Below are 19,988 nucleotides of genomic sequence, written 5' to 3' on the forward strand. Positions count from 1 at the left end.
TGCTGATCTAACTGTGTAACACTGAGAAGTATGGAGCTTCCACACCCACCTGTCGATCGTGCTAACATGCAAAACACAAGAAGACACCCGCCCCACACACTCCAAGACCAGCCTGTAACACCCCGTTCTCCCAACAGTCGTAATATTAAATATAATAATCAGAGTAAATCATACAACGGAGTGTCACACTGCTTTTCAAAAATTCATAAATAGAAAATAACTATTTATTTAAAACCAACATTTAGAATATCTTATTAAGCTGCAGCGGAATAATTCTTTTAGAAAATATAATTCAACGTCATCCAAATTCAACATCAATGAAATTCTTGGCATGTAGGCCTCATGATAATAAACATTATTTTCAACAACGATAAACTCCAACAACAAGTCTTTTCAAAAATATGATACATAAAAGTAATGAAGAAAACATTCGCGACGATCCCCATCCTAATATGTATCAGAGCCCTAGACACTTGAGCCAACCAACCTACAAGCCATCATTACCTGCAAGTTACCCATACGAAGGGCAACATTTTCAAGCAGAAGGAGTGAGAAACTTATCCAATAATAATAATATATAATTCATCAAATTAATGAAAACAACATATCACAACAGGCATCATTAATAATGTATATAAAGAATACGTAAGTAACAACATAATCATTTTCAGCAACAAAGAACAGCAACAACAACAACAACTTCGTTATCAACAACGACACCGACAACTCGACAATGCGACAACGACAATAACAACTCGACAATGCGACAACGACAACAACTAATGCATCATGCAGGTGGTACCAATCTACGCGCGTTGAATGCTAAGCATTCCAGGGCATAAGCCCCCAACAATTTGGATGGTTAAAGCATCCCAGGGCATAAGTCCCCAACAGGTGAATGATAAACATTCCAGGGCATAAGCCCCCAACGGGTTGAATGATAAACATTCCAGGGCATAAGCCCCCAACAGAATATGAGTATGCATATGGACTCAACTTGTGTATATCAACATACAACTTCAACAACGACTACAACAGCGACATATGTGCCTAAAACAATTATGACACACTCCCCGACTTCGACATTAGACGATACAACGATGACAACAATGGAAATGACTCAAGATAGCATAATAGAGTGCATTTTATACAAGGATTCACATCATTCAACTTCCATATATAACTTTTACCTCATAAACAATTCTTAATAAATCAAGGGTGTTATACCCTAATTTTGGACCTAAAAATACTAGCTCAATTCTTCTTTTCTTGCATTTTAAGTCATTTGAAATTGTCTCTGATCAATTGCATCTTTCTCTGCATCTTATTTCAATATTGTTTGCAAAATTCCTGGAAAAGGGTATTTTAGTCATTTCCTGTATCCAAGCTCATTTTAGTCCTTAAAAATTGTTTGAATCTTTTCAATTGGTTTGAATAAGTCTTTATTTCAATTCCATGTCAAAAATCATTTTAAAATTGCATCTGAGTCATTTTAAGTCAGTTTAGCCCCTAGGGGCATTTCAGTCATTTCATGTGTTAAAACCCTGTGTAATTTCTAAAATTTGTCTCCGAGTCTTTTAATTTTGCTTGCATAAACTCTTGCTTTAATTCCATGTCAAAAACCATTTTAAAATTGCATTTGAGTCGTTTTGAGTCGTTTTAGTCCCTAGGGGCATTTTGGTCATTTCACACAAAATTTCGACAGAGAGAGGTTACTTTGAAGTACCTCATTTAATTAATTGGTTCATTTTAGTCCGTTTTGTTATTTTTAATCGTTTCACTTTACGTTTAGTCAAATTTACCAATTTTTAGTCCAATTTTATTTTTAATTTTTTTCAAAGTCCTCAAATTTCTTATAATTGCATCCAAGTCCTTTTTGTTTCGAATTTATTTTAAGTCCTTTTCTTTTAAATAATTGCATAACAGTCCATATTTTGTCCCATTTTATTTTTAGTTTTTTTATTATTATTTGCAAAATGGTCCTTTTAAATTTTCCAGAATTGCAGAATGGTCCTTTAGTCCAAGTCATTGTCCAAGTCATCAGTCCAGTCCACGTGGCAGTCACACACAGGTCCACAGGTCCAAGTGTCAGTCTATAAAAGGGGAGCAGTTATTGCACAGTGCCAACACGAATCATTACGTGCCAAATCACCAAAAACAATTCCCAATTTCTCTCTCTGATCATCAAAGATCAAACACCAGAAAATTCCAGAAATCACATGAACACCATGAATGTTCATCCCCAATTCTAACCCTAGCCGAACTCAATTCATATCAAAACCTCATCAATTCAGCACCAAAACACATCAATTCACAACAATCCATCACAGAACAACAAAAACTCAGAATCAAATCAAGAACACGAAGGACACAATGAAAACCCTAAGTTTCCAGAACTAAGAAGTGAATTGAATTGAAGCTAATTCGCTGCAATTCTCAGAGATTCGAGTTCGAATCTTCATCATCGAATTGAAAGAGATGCAATACAAGCACGAATTCGAAAGAATTGTGCGATCACAGTTCAAAGAGGAGAGAAGAAGAAGGATCGAAAAGATTCGAATCAGAGAAAAAGAAAAGGAAGATCAAGAACCGATTTATTTTCGGTTTCGAAGCTTACCAGAAGCATCAAAAACACATCAGGACTCAAGTTTTCCGAAGATCTTCATCTAAAATCTCCAATAAAATTGCCAGGTAACACTCGAATATCATCGTCCTTTTCCAAAAACAAGTTACAAGAACGAATCAACCTAGATCTTCAGACTTTCGAAGAGTTTCACTCGAAAAGATTGAAAACCTAAAAAAATGATTTCAAAACCGTAACGAAGTCTTTAGATCTATGTTGTTTCAGATGTTATCTGTGTAAATCAGTGTTAGATTCATGATTAGGGTTAGGAAATGAGTAGATCGAAGCAAAAAACCGTAAGCCTTTGAGAGAGGACGAGAGAAGATGAGAGAAGATGAGAGAGTGTGAAGAGAGGAGAGAGAAATTAGGGTTTAGAATGAATTAAACCGGTCCCTTCTGTTTTTATATAGGTGTGAACCGGATTGGTTCATTCGAACCGGTCTGGTTCACTCCTGGACCATGTGTTTAACCGTTGATCTTGCTGTTTGATCAGATGTGTGGTCCTGATTCAACCTTCTGGTGTGTCCGTTTGAGCTTATCATGCGTCATGCACTCCCAGCCCTTAGATCTAGGGTTTTGATGGACTTGGATCAATCCAACGCCTCTAAGGCACCTGGATAGTCCAAGATCCATCATTAGCTTTGGGCTTGGGCCTGGATTTCTTGCTGCATTCGTTTTTAGTGTTTTTTTTGCTATTTCTACACTGTTTCTTGCTTTATACACCACTACCTTGCCTAAAATTGTTGTAAAAATTCCTAAAAGTACTATGTGTTTTTCAATGTGCTTCTTGATGAATTTGTGACCTTATTTTTACATGTTAAAATTGATGAAAATATGTGTGATGATTCCTTGATTGATATCTTGTTTTTTTGTTAAATTTGTGTGAAATTTTACTATGATTTGGCCACAATACTTTGACATATGATATGAGTACTTGATGTGTGGCTTTGTGATGAATGTGCCTCTGAACTTGTGTTTGTCTTACTGTCTTGTGAAATGATTTGTGGATTTCTTGTTTTACAAGTCATGTAATCACTTTAGTGTATGAATAAAGTGCCAAATATGCCTAAGACATATCATAAACTCTTGACTTGAGTGTGTTCTTCTAGTCCTCATATTATTGAGTGGGATAAAACCTTTAGAAAAGTTGACATGATGTGAGGATTATAGGTCATACACTTCTCTTGATATTGTGTTAAGTTTTAGGAATATTTTGCCACTTCTAGGTTAGAATTTTCATTAACTTTTGTCAAGTTTTTTTTTTTAGTAATCCTTTTGCTTATAATTTTCATGCTATAATACCCTATGCTACTAACCACTTTACTTCATGTCTCATACACTCTATAAGCATACTTCATTCTTCCATTTTAATTTCATTTCTTGCACTTTAAATTCCCATATCAATACTTAGAATGTAAAACTTAGGAATTTTGTATTTTACTTCATACAATTTTAAATTCTTGCAAGACCATAGAATGTAAACTAGGGCATGATGTAAAGGACAATGGACTCTAATAATGTACACCGACACAAGCACCGACACATGCACACACATGACATAGATATTTTTAGATGTATGTTTAGGATATGCATGTTTAGATGTATGTTTAGGATTGCAAGTTTAGATGAATGCTTTGGATTTACACTTAGGAAAATTAATTTTCCAAAAAAAAAAAACATGAACAACATCACTCAAATCATTTTCTAAATAAACCTTGGGATCAAAACCCCATTGTATTCTCCCTTTTATTTTCTTAATCAAATTTCAATGAAAATTAATCATACTTGACCTTTTTTTCAAAATAACTAATCAAACCTCACAATTTCACAATCTTATGCCCTTGAGGCCTCTCTCTCATTCTTCAAATTCCAATTTTCAAACTTAAAATCAACCAACAAAAACAAAAACATTTTTTTGAAGAGAACTACGGTGGATTTGATCCCTTAAAAGGGTACGTAGGCAAGGAATCAAAATTCCTTCAATTCAAATAAAATAAAAATTCAAACACATTCTTCTCCCTCCAATTCTTCATTTAGAAAACCCTTAGGTTTAAATAAACACTTTCAGATAGCATTTAAAAATAAAGCGCGCGCGTAGAAAGTAAAGACGGTTCCTATAGGATACTATAGTCGTTATGGGTGCCTAACACCTTCCCGTAGCGAAAACAACTCCCGGACCTCGATTCTCAAGGGTTTTGCTTATTTTTTCCCTTGCCAAGAAAAAATGAGATATCACTGGTTAAAAAGGTTCAAACGCAATCAATGTTTGACACCCGAAAACCAAGATAAAACAGCTGGCGACTTCACTGGGGAGATTCGAGAGTTACGCCTAGTCTTTATTTTCACGCTTGCGCTTTCGTTTTTACTTGCTTCTTTTACTTGCTTTCTTATGTGAATAAATGTTTAAATTCTTGCGAACGTGTGGGGTGAGAATATCAAAAGTCCTACACCCGGGCTGAGTGAACTTAGGATTTAGGAGGGATATAATCGACAATTCATTCCGGGGGTTGCCTCGTGTTTTGGATTATGCGATCAATCCCACATAGCTGAGGCATTTTGGGGGTGATGTTGTCGGCGCGTGTTGTCGCGTTTAGGCACTTTACTTCTAATTGTTCTATGACGCTATGAACCGTAGATAACCGAACCCATCCATGGCCATTTTCTAGGATGTAGTGCGGAAGCTAAACCGAGTGTTGTCTCGAGTTTTAGTCGTCACGCGATACTACACTCAAGTTAGACCTTCTTACGGATAATCATGGAGCGAGTGTTGTCTCGTGACACCGTGATATACGTCGGAGAGGTTGTGACTTGGGAACCTTTTTTAGAACCCGGTTACTATTATCTAAAGCCCTAGTTTCACCGGACACCGTGTCCACCATGACTCCTTGACTTTGAACTTCAACCCACCATGTTTTCTCCGAACTTGAACATAATCATGCATTCATGCATACATGCATACATGCATAAACTTTTTCCATGCATTGTTATCGAAGGGCTTAGACAAATTGAATTTGTAAACATTGTAGGAATGGGGAAGACTAAGTCCTACAGGTTCAAGGAAGTGGATTTGGCAAGTTTGAGAGATTTGGCACTCAAGATCGAGGATCCGACTGATTTCCGACATCGTTACGGGGCTTTACTTACTCTTCTCCAGACTAATGTGGATGAGAAGCTTGTGCACACTCTAGTGCAATTCTATGATCGGGAGTATCGGTGATTTACTTTTCCCGACTTTCATTTGGTGCCCACTTTAGAGGCTTATTCTTGCTTGATGGGTCTATCTATTGCTAAGGGGGTACCCTTCGCGGGACCTTAGAATCCTCCTACTCCATTGGTTATTGCTAAAGATCTCTATCTCAAGACCACCGATGTCTCCAAGAATCTTGTCACTAAGGCTCACATCCGAGGGTTCACTTCAAAGTACCTACTTAAGAAAGCCAACCTCAACACCACTTGTCAGGACACTCTTGAAGCTATTCTTGCACTCCTCATCTATGGGCTTATTCTCTTTCCAAATCTTGATGACTTCGTGGATATGAATGCTATTATGATCTTCCACTCCAAGAATCTGGTTCCTACTTTGCTAGCTGACACATACCATGCTATTCACGATCGATCCGGCAAGGGTCGTGGATACATTCTTTGATGTGTGCCTCTCCTCTATAGGTGGTTTATTTCGCAACTTCCGAAGTCTTTTCATGATAATCCAGAGAATTGGTCTATTTCACAGAGGATCATGGCGCTCACCCCGAATGAAGTGGTTTGGCTCACTCCCGCTGCTAGAGTCAAGGAAATCATCCTAGGTGGTGGGAAGTTTCTTAATGTACCTCTTCTTGGTACCCGGAGTGGAATCAACTATAACCCGGAGCTCGCCTTGCGGCAATTTGGTTTTTCGATGAAAGAAAAGCCCATCAATCTTGCTACATCTCCTTACTTCTTCCACTACTCCAATGCTCCCACGGGAATAAGAGAAGATTTCATAGAGGCTTGGTCTAAGCTTCGAAAGAAAGAGGTGAAGCACATGGGTGTAAGGTCCGGTGTTGCTCATGAGGCCTATACACAGTGGGTGATAAACCAAGCTGGGAAGATTGGTATGCCTTACCCCTCTATGAGATATGTGTCTGCATCTATTCCTACCATGCCTTTGCCTCTATTACCACCTACTCAGGCGATGTATCAGGAGCATCTAGCTATGGAGAGTCGAGAGAAGCATCAGTGGAGGACTAGATACTATGAGGCTGAGAACTTGATTATGACTTTGGATGGAAAGGATGAGCAGAAGACTCATGAGGTGTTGACGTTGAAGAAAGAATTGGCTAAAGCTAGGAAGGAAATTGAAGAAAAGGACAAGTTGCTTATGAGGGACTCCAAGAGGGCTAGGGGTGCCCGTAACTTCTATGCACGATATTGTAGCTATGAGTCTGGGTCTGAGTCCGAGGATGATGCTTCCACTTCCTATGCTTGAGGATTTCCATTTCCCGTTGTTATTTCCATTTGTTTATGTTGTTTTACATTTCAAAGTCTATCCCTTGGCTTAGTATTTCAAAGGGAATTATCTTGTAAAACTCTGTGATGTTTGATTGTTTTGTCTGGTTTTGATGTTTCAATTGTTTAGTAATGTTTACAAATTTCTAATTTGTCTAAAACCCTTCGATAACACAAAAAAAGAGTCTTTTTGCATATGCATTAACACATCTCATGCATCATATGCATTTATTGGTCACAAAAGACTTCTCTCGTGCTCATTGCCTCCTGGTTCTTCTGCCGCAGTCTGAAAAGTGGCTCGTGCTAGTAAGGTTTACCAACCAGATAGAGTTCATCAAACAAGATTGTACAAGAGAAGAAACATGGCTAACTTTGAAGAAGAAAATGCTCAGCTCCGTGCCGAACTGGCTGCTATGAAAGAAGACTTGGCTAAGGCTCATGACGCTATGTCCACTATGATGGCTGCACAAGAACAACCAGCCACATCTGTTCCAGTTTCTACTGAAGTGATTCCATCTATCCCACTGTCTACTGTGATGTCTGATGCTCGGTTTGTTATGCCCAATGGACACCCTTATGGACTCCCAGCTTTCTATGCTCCTAATACTGTGGCTGGTATTTCTGGTATTGGCAATCAAGGACAGATCCCTGTGACAACTTTTGCTACTACACCCACTTCTATGCCTCAAGTGACTACTATTGTTACCGACCCTGTTATACACACTGTGCAACAGGTAATTGATGTTGATACTCCGCGCGGACAAGATCCTATAATGGAAGCTATGAGGAGACAGTTAAGGGAATTGGCTGGAGAACTCCGTGAGGTCAAAGCTAGCCGTGGGAACGGTGTTTCTGCTAAGGCTCGTGATCTATGCTTGGTATCCCGATTTGAGATTCCTAAGAAGTTCAAAGTGCCAGATTTTGACAAATACAATGGATCTTCTTATCCACATAGCCATGTCATTCGGTACGTCCGAAAGATGGCCAACTACGTAGATAATGATGCACTGATGATCCATTGCTTCCAGGATAGCTTGATGGAAGATGCGGCAGACTGGTATACTGGTTTGAGCAAAGACAATATCCATACTTTTGAAGAACTTGATGCTGCTTTTGAAAATCACTATGAGTTTAACACCCGCTTGAAGCCGAATAGGGATTCTCTTAAATCTTTGTCTCAGAAGTCAGATGAAACTTTCCGTGAATATGCTCAGAGGTGGAGAGGGGCAGCTGCCCGTGTTTCTCCTCGGCTTGATGAGGAAGAACTGACGCAGACATTCCTGAAAACTTTGAAGAAGGAATATGTTGAAAGAATGATAGTCTCTGCTCCGAATAATTTCTCCGATATGGTTACTATGGGAACTCGTCTAGAAGAGGCTGTCAGAGAGGGTATCATTGCTCTTGAAAAGGGTGAGTCTTCAGCTAGCGCACCTAAGAAGTACGGTAATGGCCACCATAAGAGGAAGGAATCTGAAGTAGGGATGGTATCTGGTAATCAGTCTACACCTGCTAATGCTACTCAGGTACCTTTGCCCTATCAATACATGCAGTACTCTCAACATCCCTTCTTCCCACCATTCTACCAGCAATACCCTCTGCCACCGGGTCAACCCCCAGTGCCCGTTAATGCCATTGCTCAACAAGTACAACAACAACCTCCTGCTCAACAACAACAACAGCAGCAACAACAGGGTCCTCGGCCCAAGACTTATTTTCCACCAATACCAATGTGGTATGCCGATCTGCTCCCAACCCTACTTGCTAAGGGCCACTGCGTCACCAGACCAGGCAAGCCTCCGCCTACACCATTGCCTCCCAGGTTTCGACATGATCTCACATGTGAATTCCATCAGGGCGCTCAAGTCCACAATGTTGAGGGTTGCTATGCTCTGAAGTATATTGTAAAAGACCTGATGGACAGAGGACGGTTAACTTTTGAAAATAGTGTTCCTCACGTCCTTGACAATCCACTTCCAAATCATGCTGCTGTTAACATGATCGAGGCTTTTGAAAGAGTTCATGTTCCTAGAGAGGCTCCCATGTTGAATGTCCGTAATGTTGTTACTCATTTGGTGCCACTACATGTCAAACTTTGCCAGGCTTCTTTGTTCAATCACAATCATGCTTCTTGTTCAGAATGTCTTCAAAATCCTATGGGTTGTGGTGTGGTGCAAGATGATATACAGAGCCTAATGGATAGCAAACACTTGATTGCCAGTGATGTTTGTGTGATTTTGCCTGTGTTTCATGATTCTCCCGCAGAAAGTGCATCTAAGACAAGGAATGTTGAACCCTTAGTGATCAGGTTACCTGGTCCGGTATCTTATGCCTCTACAAAAGCAATCCCTTACAAGTACGATGCAACCATGGTTGAGAATGGAGTGGAAGTGCCTCTGGTATCCCCAGCTACGGTTGATAACGTTGCTAGTGAAATTACAGCTCTGAGAAGCGGAAAAGTCCGTCCACCCTTGTTCCAAAAGAAGGTGGTTACACCTGTTGCTACAGTAACTCCACCATTTGCTCCTCCTGTTGACAAGAACGCCAGCCCATCAGGCCAGTCTATTGAAGAGTCTAACCTGGACGAAATTCTGAGGCTTATCAAAAAGAGCGATTATAAGATTATGGACCAGCTGCTGCAAACTCCGTCAAAAATATCCATCTTGTCTCTGCTTTTGAGCTTAGAAGCTCACAGGAAAGTGTTGATGAAAGTGCTGGAACAGACCTATGTTGATCATGAAGTCTCTGTGGATCAGTTCAATGGAATAGTGGGTAACATTACTGCTTGCAATAACTTGGGGTTTGGTGATGATGAGCTCCCCGAAGCAGGGAAACACCACAACTTATCTTTGCATATCTCAGTACACTGCAAGTCTGACATGATATCTAATGTGTTGGTGGACACTGGATCATCCTTAAACGTAATGCTTGAGTCTACGCTGAGACAGTTGAGACACCATGGACTCTCCCTAAGGGGAAGTAGCTATTTGGTTAAAGCTTTTGACGGATCTCGCAAGGATGTTCTTGGAGAAGTAGATTTGCCAATTACCATTGGTCCTGAAACGTTCCAGATCACTTTCCAGGTCATGGACATCAATGCTTCTTACAGTTGTCTCCTCGGAAGACCGTGGATTCATGACGCTGGCGCTGTAACTTCTACTCTACATCAGAAACTCAAGTTTGTGAGGAATGGTAAGCTTGTCACTGTACATGGTGAAGAAGCATATCTGGTTAGCCAAGTGTCATCTTTCTCTTGTGTTGAAGCAGGGTCCGCTGAAGGGACGTAATTTCAAGGATTTACTGTTGAAGGTGCGGAGCCTCGAAGAGCTGGTGCTGCTATGGCCTCATTGAAAGATGCCCAGAAAGCTGTTCAAGAAGGGCAAGCTGCTGGCTGGGGCAAAGTAATACAGATTTTGGAAAACAAGCGTAAAGAGGGCCTTGGATTCTCCCCGACCTCAGGCGTTTCAACAGGAACTTTCTACAGTGATGGGTTTATCAATGCTATTGCTGAAGATGCTGCTGAAAGTAGTCATGTGCCTACATTTGTTGTACCAGGAGGCACCGTGAGAAATTGGGAGGCCATTGATGTTCCTTTAGTCATGCATGCTTCCATGTAATGTGTCCTGTTGCTCATGTTTTTCTTTGTTTTCAAAATAACAATCCTTTCGCTCTGCCCAAGGCGAAAGTGATATCATTGTAAGGGCATGTTTGTTTCGGCATTGCCGTTATTAATAAAAGTTGTCGTCTTTCTCACGACTCTTTGTTTTTTACTTTTTAGTGCCTTTTTCTTGGAAATAATGGTAATGCCAGAAAAAACCAAAACATCTGTATTTTCTTATTAATTTCAAAAATCTGCATGAAAAACATTTTTCTAAAATCATCCCAATCATATTATGCAGATTGAACCATAATAAACCCGTTGAACACAGTGACCCTATGGTTCCTCCAAATTTTGAATTCCCTATATATGAAGCTGAAGATGAGGAGGATGATGAAGAGATACCGTATGAGATCACTCGACTGCTTGAGCAAGAAAGAAGAGCCATTCAGCCTCACCAGGAAGAGATTGAGCTCATCAACCTGGGTACTGAAGAAAACAAGCGAGAGATCAAGATCGGTGCTGCACTCAAGCCAGAAGTGAAAAAGAAGATTACTCAGCTTCTCCATGACTATCCAGATGTCTTTGCATGGTCCTATGAAGATATGCCGGGTCTAGATCCCAAGATTGTGGAACATCGGATACCGACAAGACCTAAATGTCCTCCTGTCAAACAGAAATTGAGAAGGTCTCGTCCAAACATGGCTCTCAAGATCAAGGCTGAAGTGCAAAAACAAATTGATGTGGGTTTCCTCATGACAGCTGAATATCCTGAGTGGATTGCTAACATTGTACCAGTACCAAAGAAAGATGGGAAAGTTCGAATGTGTGTTGATTACATAGATTTGAATAAAGCCAGTCCAAAAGATAACTTCCCATTGCCTCATATTGATGTGCTGGTTGACAGTACTGCTCAGTCTAAAGTGTTCTCTTTTATGGATGGTTTCTCCGGTTATAACCAGATATGAATGTCTCCTGAAGATAGAGAAAATACGTCCTTCATCACCCCATGGGGAACGTTCTGTTATAAAGTGATGCCGTTCGGCTTGATAAACGCTGGTGCAACCTATCAAAGGGGTATGACTACTCTGTTTCATGATATGATTCACAAAGAGATTGAAGTATATGTTGACGACATGATTGTGAAGTCAAGTGATGAAGAGCAGCATGTCGTGTATTTGAAAAAGATGTTTGAAAGACTAAGAAAGTACAGGCTGCGGTTGAATCCTAACAAGTGCACATTCGGTGTAAGATCTGGAAAGTTGCTAGGCTTCATTGTCAGTCAAAGAGGCATTGAAGTTGATCCTGACAAAGTCCGAGCCATTAGAGAGATGTCGGCCCCTCGAACTGAAAAGCAAGTCAGAGGTTTCCTCGGACGCCTGAATTATATTTCAAGATTTATATCTCACATGACTACTACCTGCGGACCAATTTTCAAACTGCTCAGAAAGAATCAGCTTGTCGTATGGAATGATGAATGTCAGGAAGCTTTTGATAGCATTAAAGAATACTTGTTGGAACCACCTATCCTTGTCCCACCAGTGGAAGGAAGGCCTTTGATTATGTATCTGTCAGTATTGGATGATTCAGTGGGTTGTGTTCTCGACCAACAAGACGAGACTGGTAAGAAAGAACATGTTATCTACTATCTGAGCAAGAAGTTCACTGCTGTGAGACTCGGTTTACAATGCTTGAAAAGACTTGTTGTGCTTTAGCCTGGGCTGTCAAACGTCTGCGTCATTATATGGTGAATCATACAACTTGGTTGATATCCCGAATGGATCCAATCAAGTACATCTTTGAGAAGCCTGCTGTTACTGGAATGATTGCACGTTGGCAAATGTTGTTGTCTGAATATGATATTGTGTACAAAGCTCAGAAGGCAATCAAAGGAAGCATCCTTGCGGAGCATATTGCTTGTCAACCTCTTGATGATTACTAGCCGATTAAGTTTGATTTCCCTGATGAAGAAATTATGTATCTGAAAGCAAAAGACTGTGAAGAGCCACTGATCAATGAAGGGCCAGATCCCAATAGCAAATGGGGATTGGTGTTTGATGGTGCTGTCAATGCTTATGGTAAAGGAATTGGAGCCATTATTGTAACTCCGCAGGGGCACCACATTCCTTTCACTGCACGAATAACTTTTGAATGCACGAACAACATAGCGGAATATGAAGCATGCATCTTGGGCATTGAGGAAGCCATTGATCTGAGAATTAAGCACCTTGACATCTATGGGGATTCTGCACTTGTCATTAATCAGATAAAGGGTGAATGGGAGACTCATCATGAGAAGTTGATCCCTTACCGTGACTATGCCAGACGTCTGTTGACATACTTTACCAAGGTCGAGCTGCACCACATCCCTCGGGATGAGAACCAGATGGCTGACGCTCTTGCTACTTTGTCTTCTATGTTTCGTGTCAATTACTGGAATGATGTGCCCGTGATCAAAGTGCAGCGTCTCGATAGACCCGCTCATGTGTTTACTATTGAAAATATGCCAGATCGAGCTAATGAAGATGTGAATGATGGAAAACATTGGTATTACAACATTAAACAATTCTTGCAGAATCATGAATATCCACCTGGTGCTTCCAACAGGGATAAAAAGACCTTGAGAAGATGGGCTAGCAAATTCCTTCTGGACGGAGAAATCCTATACAAGAGGAACTATGACATGGTCTTATTGAGGCGTGTTGATAAGCAAGAAGCTGAGAAACTGATGCATGATGTACATGATGGTACTTTTGGGACCCATGCTTCGGGCCACACCATGTCAAGGAAACTGTTAAGAGCCGGCTATTACTGGATAATTATGGAGCGTGATTGCCACAAACATGCTAAGAGATGCCACAAGTGTCAAATTTATGCTGACAAGATTCATGTACCTCCACATGCCCTCAATGTTATCTCTTCCCCATGACCTTTCTCTATGTGGGGCATTGACATGATCGGAAGAATTGAACCAAAAGCTTCCAATGGACATCGTTTCATTCTAGTGGCAATTGACTATTTCACCAAGTGGGTTGAAGCTGCCTCCTATGCAAATGTGACCAAGCAAGTGGTAGTAAAGTTTATCAAGAATAACCTCATCTGTCGATACGGTGTTCCCAACAAGATCACCACTGACAACGGTTCCAATCTGAACAATAGCATGATGCAAGCTTTATGTGAAGAATTCAAAATTGAACATCACAACTCTTCTCCTTATAGACCTCAGATGAATGGTGCAGTTGAGGCCGCTAACAAGAACATCAAGAAGATTGTTCAGAAGATGGTCACTACTTACAAAGACTGGCATGAGATGTTACCGTTTGCCTTGCATGGTTACCGCACTATAGTGCGCAGTTCAACCGGGGCAACACCTTTTTCTTTGGTATATGGTATGGAAGCAGTTCTCCCTCTGGAAGTGGAGATTCCATCTCTCCGAGTGATCATGGAAGCAAAACTAACTGAGGCTGAATGGTGTCAAAGTCGGTATGATCAGTTGAATTTGATTGAAGAAAAACGTATGGATGCTATGGCTCATGGACAGTTGTATCAAGTGCGAATGAAGAATGCTTTTGACAAGAAAGTCCGACCTCGTGAATTCAAGGAAGGCGAACTTGTATTGAAAAGAAGAATAAGTCAGCAACCCGACCCAAGGGGCAAGTGGACACCTAACTATGAAGGTCCTTATGTTGTCAAGAAGGCTTTCTCGGGTGGTGCTTTGATTCTTACACACATGGATGGTGTTGAACTCCCAAATCCTGTTAATGCCGATATAGTCAAGAAATACTTTGTCTAAAAAGAAAAGAACAGCGTGGTAGGTCGAAAACCCGAAAGGGCGGCCTAGGCAAAAATGTGCTTCCCGGTGGATCGAAAACCCGAAAGGGCGATCCAGGCAAAAGTTAGGGACAAAAAAATGAATATGAAAAAGCTCGATGAGATTGTACGCAACTCAGGCAAGAATGAGCGCCTCGATGAGCCGAAAACCCGAAAGGGCGGTTCATGCAAAAATGATGTTGACAATAAAAGACAAGTAACTATATCTGGCAAATCACCATCACCCCTTGGGGCATCTGCAGCTGTCAATGATCGTCTTCATCGGAAGCTTTTGTACTTGTGAATTCAAAATTTCTATGAAATGTAGCGGTCATCGTGTTCAATGTACCACCTGTTTTATCTTGGTTTTCGAGTGTCAAACATTGATTACGTTTGAACCTTTTTAACCTTTGATATCTCATTTTTTCTTGGGAAGGGAAAAATAAGAAAAACCCTTGAGAATCGGGTCCGGGAGTTGTTTTCGCTACGGGAAGGTGTTAGGCACCCATAACGACTATAGTATCCTATAGGAACCGTCTTTACTTTCTACGCGCGTGCTTTATTTTTAAATGCTATTTGAAAGTGTTTATTTACACCTAAGAGTTTACTGAGTGAAGAATTGGAGGGAGAAAAAAGTGTTTGAATTTTTATTTTATTTGAATTGAAGGAATTTTGTTTCCTTGCCTACGTACCCTTTTAAAGGATCAAATCCACCGTAGTTCTCTTCCAAAAAATGTTTTTGTTTTTGTTGGTTGATTTTAAGTTTGAAAATGGAATTTGAAAGAAGAGATAGGAGGCCTCCAAGGGCATGAGATTAAGGAAAAAGTGAAGTTGGAATTAGTTATTTGCAAAAACAAGTCCAAGTTGGAATTAGTTTCATTGATGCTTTTATTAAGAAAATAAAGAGAAAAATTCACTTGGAATGTGTTCCAAGAGTTTATTGGAAAAAAATTTGAGTGAGATGGTTCAAGTTTTTTGTTTGGAAAATTGGAATTTTCTCTAAGTGTAAAACCTAAGCATACATCTAAACATGCATATCCTAGCCATACATCTAAAGTGAGGTGTGTGCATGTGTGAGTTTTTAGTGTCCATAGTCCATAGTCCATATTACATCATTTCCCTACATACACACTACTTCCTTGTGGGAACTTAATCCCACATAAATGAAATTTAAAGCAACATAAAAGTGTAAAGGGAAAGAAATGAAGAATTGAGATGAAGATGAAAGTGATGGAAGATGCTTATGAAACAATGAACAAATGGTTAGTAATAATAGGCATAGGATAGTAGAAAAATTGGCAAGGAAATAAAGCATAAAACATGGTAAAAATGCAAGAAAAAGTAGCAAAAATGCACTTAATAAAACACCAAAATTCCAAGGCAAATGCAAGAGACTCATAACTCTCCATTTTGGCATTTTTCAAAGGGTTTAGGTTCAGCCCCAATGTGAGAGTTATGAGAAAATTACAAGTCAAGAAACTATGGTGTGATATTAAGCCTATTTTTGCATTAATTCACACATTTAAACATCAAGTAACTTGCTATGTAAGTATCCAATTATCACATATTCAAAACAGCCCCAAACACTACTTATCAAGCATCAAACAACACTCCAAGATCATTCAACAAAACACAATCATTATGAGCCAAAAGATTGGAATTAGAAAGTGCAAAAAAACTTCATAAAATTTGGACAAAACAACACAAAATCACAACAAATCCTACAAGTATATTTTCCTAACAAATATCAGCATACAAAAATTCACATGCAACAATCCTAAATCAATCAACACAAATGCAAAAAGAACTCACCAAATTTTACAAGCTTTTCATCAAGATTTTTCAACAAAAAGTAAAAGAAAAAGCATTAAACCAAGGCAAAATAATTTTCTAGTATTTCTTGATCAATCTTGACATGCAATATATCAAAATTGATCAAAATATACTAGAAAAATTATAGGAATTTTCTTAGAATTTTTCAAAGAGATTTTAGGCATGCAAAGGTGTATTCAGCAAGAAACAGTGTGCATATAGCAAGAAAATAAGAAGAAAGTAGTAACAAAAGTCCATGCCCAAACACACAAGATCCACATCCAAACAGAAAGCATCAGGGACCGTAGGATTGATCCAATTGGATCAACCCTTGATCCAACGATCAAGAAGGCAAAGGAACATGGAATGAATGTGGTCATGCGCACATAGGATAAAACAACACAACAAGTAGTAATTGAAAGAAGCTTTTCACGTGAAACAACAACCACAACACCAAAGCTTTCTCTCTCTAAAGCCATAAACTCTCTCTTCTCTCTCTTAAATGTTCATCTTCAACCTCATGAATGTCACCGAAAAGTTCAAGAAACTCGCCGGAATCTTCAAAGGTTCGCCAGAAAATTCATAACTCCGGCGACACTTCCGGATTCCGGCGAGCTCCGATTCGAATTTTTTTTACACTTTTAAAACCGGATCGTTATCCTCTTTTCGAATATGAACTCGGAAACATTCAAAACACAATCAATCCACCTACATCTAACACATACAGCCGCGCAAATTGGAGGAAAAAGAGTGGAATAAAAAGCTTGGATCAAGAACAATACCTTGATGCTTGACGAAGCTTTGAATGGCTCCGGATTCTTCTTATGTATTCGAACTTGGTGCTGTTTCTCTTCTTCCTTTGCTTCAATTGGATTCCTTTCCTTCGTCCGATTCCGGTTCGTCGTTAATGGAATTGATTGAAGGTTGTTGTTTATGGATGTGATTTTTGTGGAGTTGAAGGTTTGTGATGATGAGTGTTTTTGATGAATCCTTGAATTTGGTAATGGATTTGTGGAGGTTTGAAGTTAATTGTGGTGGTTGAAGTTTGTTAGAGATGAAGATTGTGGTGGTTATGGAGGTTTTGTGGTGAGTTTTAATGGTGGATGTTGTTGATGATGATGGTGGAGGAAGAAGATTGTGGTGGTTAGAGAGAGGTTGAAGATGAAGTTGTGGTGGTAGAAGTTAGTTAGGGTGGTTAGAGGTGGTGGAAAGAGTTTGTTATGGAGGTTAGAGGTGGTGGAAAAAGTTGGTTATGGTGGTGATGGAGGTTGTTGCGATTTGGAGAAGAAAGAGGGAAAAGAAAAATTGATTTTTGTGATTTTTGTGTATTTGTGAAAAATAATTAGTGTGTTGACTCTTTGACCATGGGACCCATTATATAGGTGATGTGTGAATTTTTGGACCAATAGGAGTAGGACATGTGGCGTAACTAACTTCTTGGACAAAAAATGAACTAAAATGCAATTTTAACAACTTGAGGACTAAAATGCAAAATTAACTAAAGTTGCATTAAAAAAAAGTAATTTGAAAATTAACGTAAAGTGAAACGATTAAAAATAACAAAACGGACTAAAACGAACCAACTACTAAATGAGGTACTTTAAAGTAACCTCTCTCTGTCAAAGTTTCGTGTGAAATGACCAAAATGCCCCTGGGGACTAAAATGACTCAAATGCAATTTTAAAACGGTTTTTTAACAGGGAAATAAAGCAAGAGTTTATACAAGCAAATTAAAAGACTCAGAGACAATTTTTTAGGGATTAAAAGGAATTCTAACACAGGAAATGACTAAAATGCCCCTAGGGGCTAAACTGACTCAAAGACTTCAAATGTGATTTTTGAAATGGATTTTAACATGGAATTAAACAAAAATTCATTCAAACCAATTGAAAGGACTCAGGGACAACTTTTCAAAGATTGAAAGAAATTTTAACATAGAAAATGACTAAAATGCCCCTAGGGGCTAAACTGACTCAAAATGACTTCAAATGTAATTTTTTGAAATGAATTTTAACATGAGAGTGAAACAAGGACTTATACAAATCAAATGAAAAGACACAAACAATTTTCAAGGACTAAAATGAATTTGAATGCAGGAAATGACTAAAATACCCTTTTCCATGAATTTTCCAACCAATATTGAAATAAAATGCAGAGAAAGATGCAATTGATTAGAGACAAATTCAAATGACTTGAAATGCAAGAAAAAATAGACAAAGTCACAATTGAAAGTATTTTCAAACATAGACAGTAGAAATATGCAAATACAGCAGAGTAAAATATCAGGGTAAACAGTAACAAATAGGCAATCTTTCAAAGGTCCAAAGACACATATCAGAGATAGAAAACATCTTGAGAAAATATTTTTAGGTCCAAAATTAGGGTATAACACCACCAACCAATAAAATTACCATTTTCCAAGCTTTGTAAATCCGTGGGGTTATGCCTTTGGCTGACTTTCACTCTTCTACATCAATTTGAGCATGTGCTTTTGTTTGAAATTCTATTTTTCTTTCTATTTTCAATGCTATATACAAAATATTTTCTTTCTATTTGGTAATGTCAATGTATGAAACAAACATTTTTGAAAATTGAAAAATCTTTTCCTATCTATTTTGAAAGCAAACATGAGCAATAAGGTACGTTTCAACGAAACATGCATGAATAAATGAGTGTCAATGTCTATTTCAATACATATTACGAGCAGGTTACTCCCCGGGATGATCTGTGGTCAATGGCAAGAATGAAAAAACAGAATGAAAATGAAAAAATCGGAAAAAATACAAATGAAAAAGCTCGCTAAGTTGAAAACCCGAAAGGGCGGCTTAGGCAAAAATGAGCACCCCGCTGATTGACAACCTATGAAGGCAATTCAGGCAAAAATGGGGCGATGAAAAGAATTTATTCCCGGTGAATCGAAAACCCGAAAGGGCGGTTCAGGCAAAATGGGATTGAAAAATGAAAATTGAAAAATGAAAGAACGAAAGAATGAAAAGCATTGACCACAGATGCGAACATCCAATGTTTACCCAGCACTGACACGCCTAACAACAGCGACCTATATCAAAGAATCTTCCAAGGATCCCTCATCTACAAGTTTTATTGCCCTCAGCCATGGTTTTGATACGTCTTTCAACGACGGTCTCTCCAAAGAGGATTTCCATGTGAATGTAGTAGCACGAGCCACTACGTGCTCAATCTTCCAATGTTTCGTCTGTCTCTGTGAAACTTCTTTGTCAAACTACAAACCAATCATGCATTTCAAGCATTCATACATGTATAATCATGCATTTTATGTGCTCATACATTTAATAATCTTGTTATACCATACATACATGTTGCATTTCCAATCTTCACTGTCAAATTCAATCCAATCTCAACTTTCAATCCAATCCCAATTTCAATTCAATTCAATTTCAACTGTCAAATTCAATTCAATCTTCACTGTCAAATTCAATTCAATCTCAACTTTCAATCTAATCTCAATTTCAATTCAATTCAATTTCAAATGTCAAATTCAATTCAATCTCAACTTTCAATTCAATCTCAATGTCAATTTAACTCAATTCAATTCCAATCTCCAATTCAATTCAATTTCAACTTTCCAATTCAATGTCTATGTCTATGTCTCTGATTAATCTCTCTTTCAACCTCAAACTTTCA

At 38.9% G+C, this 19,988-nt stretch overlaps 1 pseudogene; it reads left to right on the forward strand.

Moving 5' to 3' along the window:
* Positions 1–30: 30 nt before the first annotated feature.
* Positions 31–7,088, forward strand: LOC146947119 (uncharacterized; annotated as a pseudogene).
* Positions 7,089–19,988: the final 12,900 nt, after the last annotated feature.

The sequence above is a fragment of the Medicago sativa genome, chromosome 2 (genome assembly GCF_051527215.1).
Source record: "Medicago sativa cultivar Bolivia chromosome 2, Bolivia_mono, whole genome shotgun sequence".
Classification (NCBI taxonomy): domain Eukaryota; kingdom Viridiplantae; phylum Streptophyta; class Magnoliopsida; order Fabales; family Fabaceae; genus Medicago; species Medicago sativa.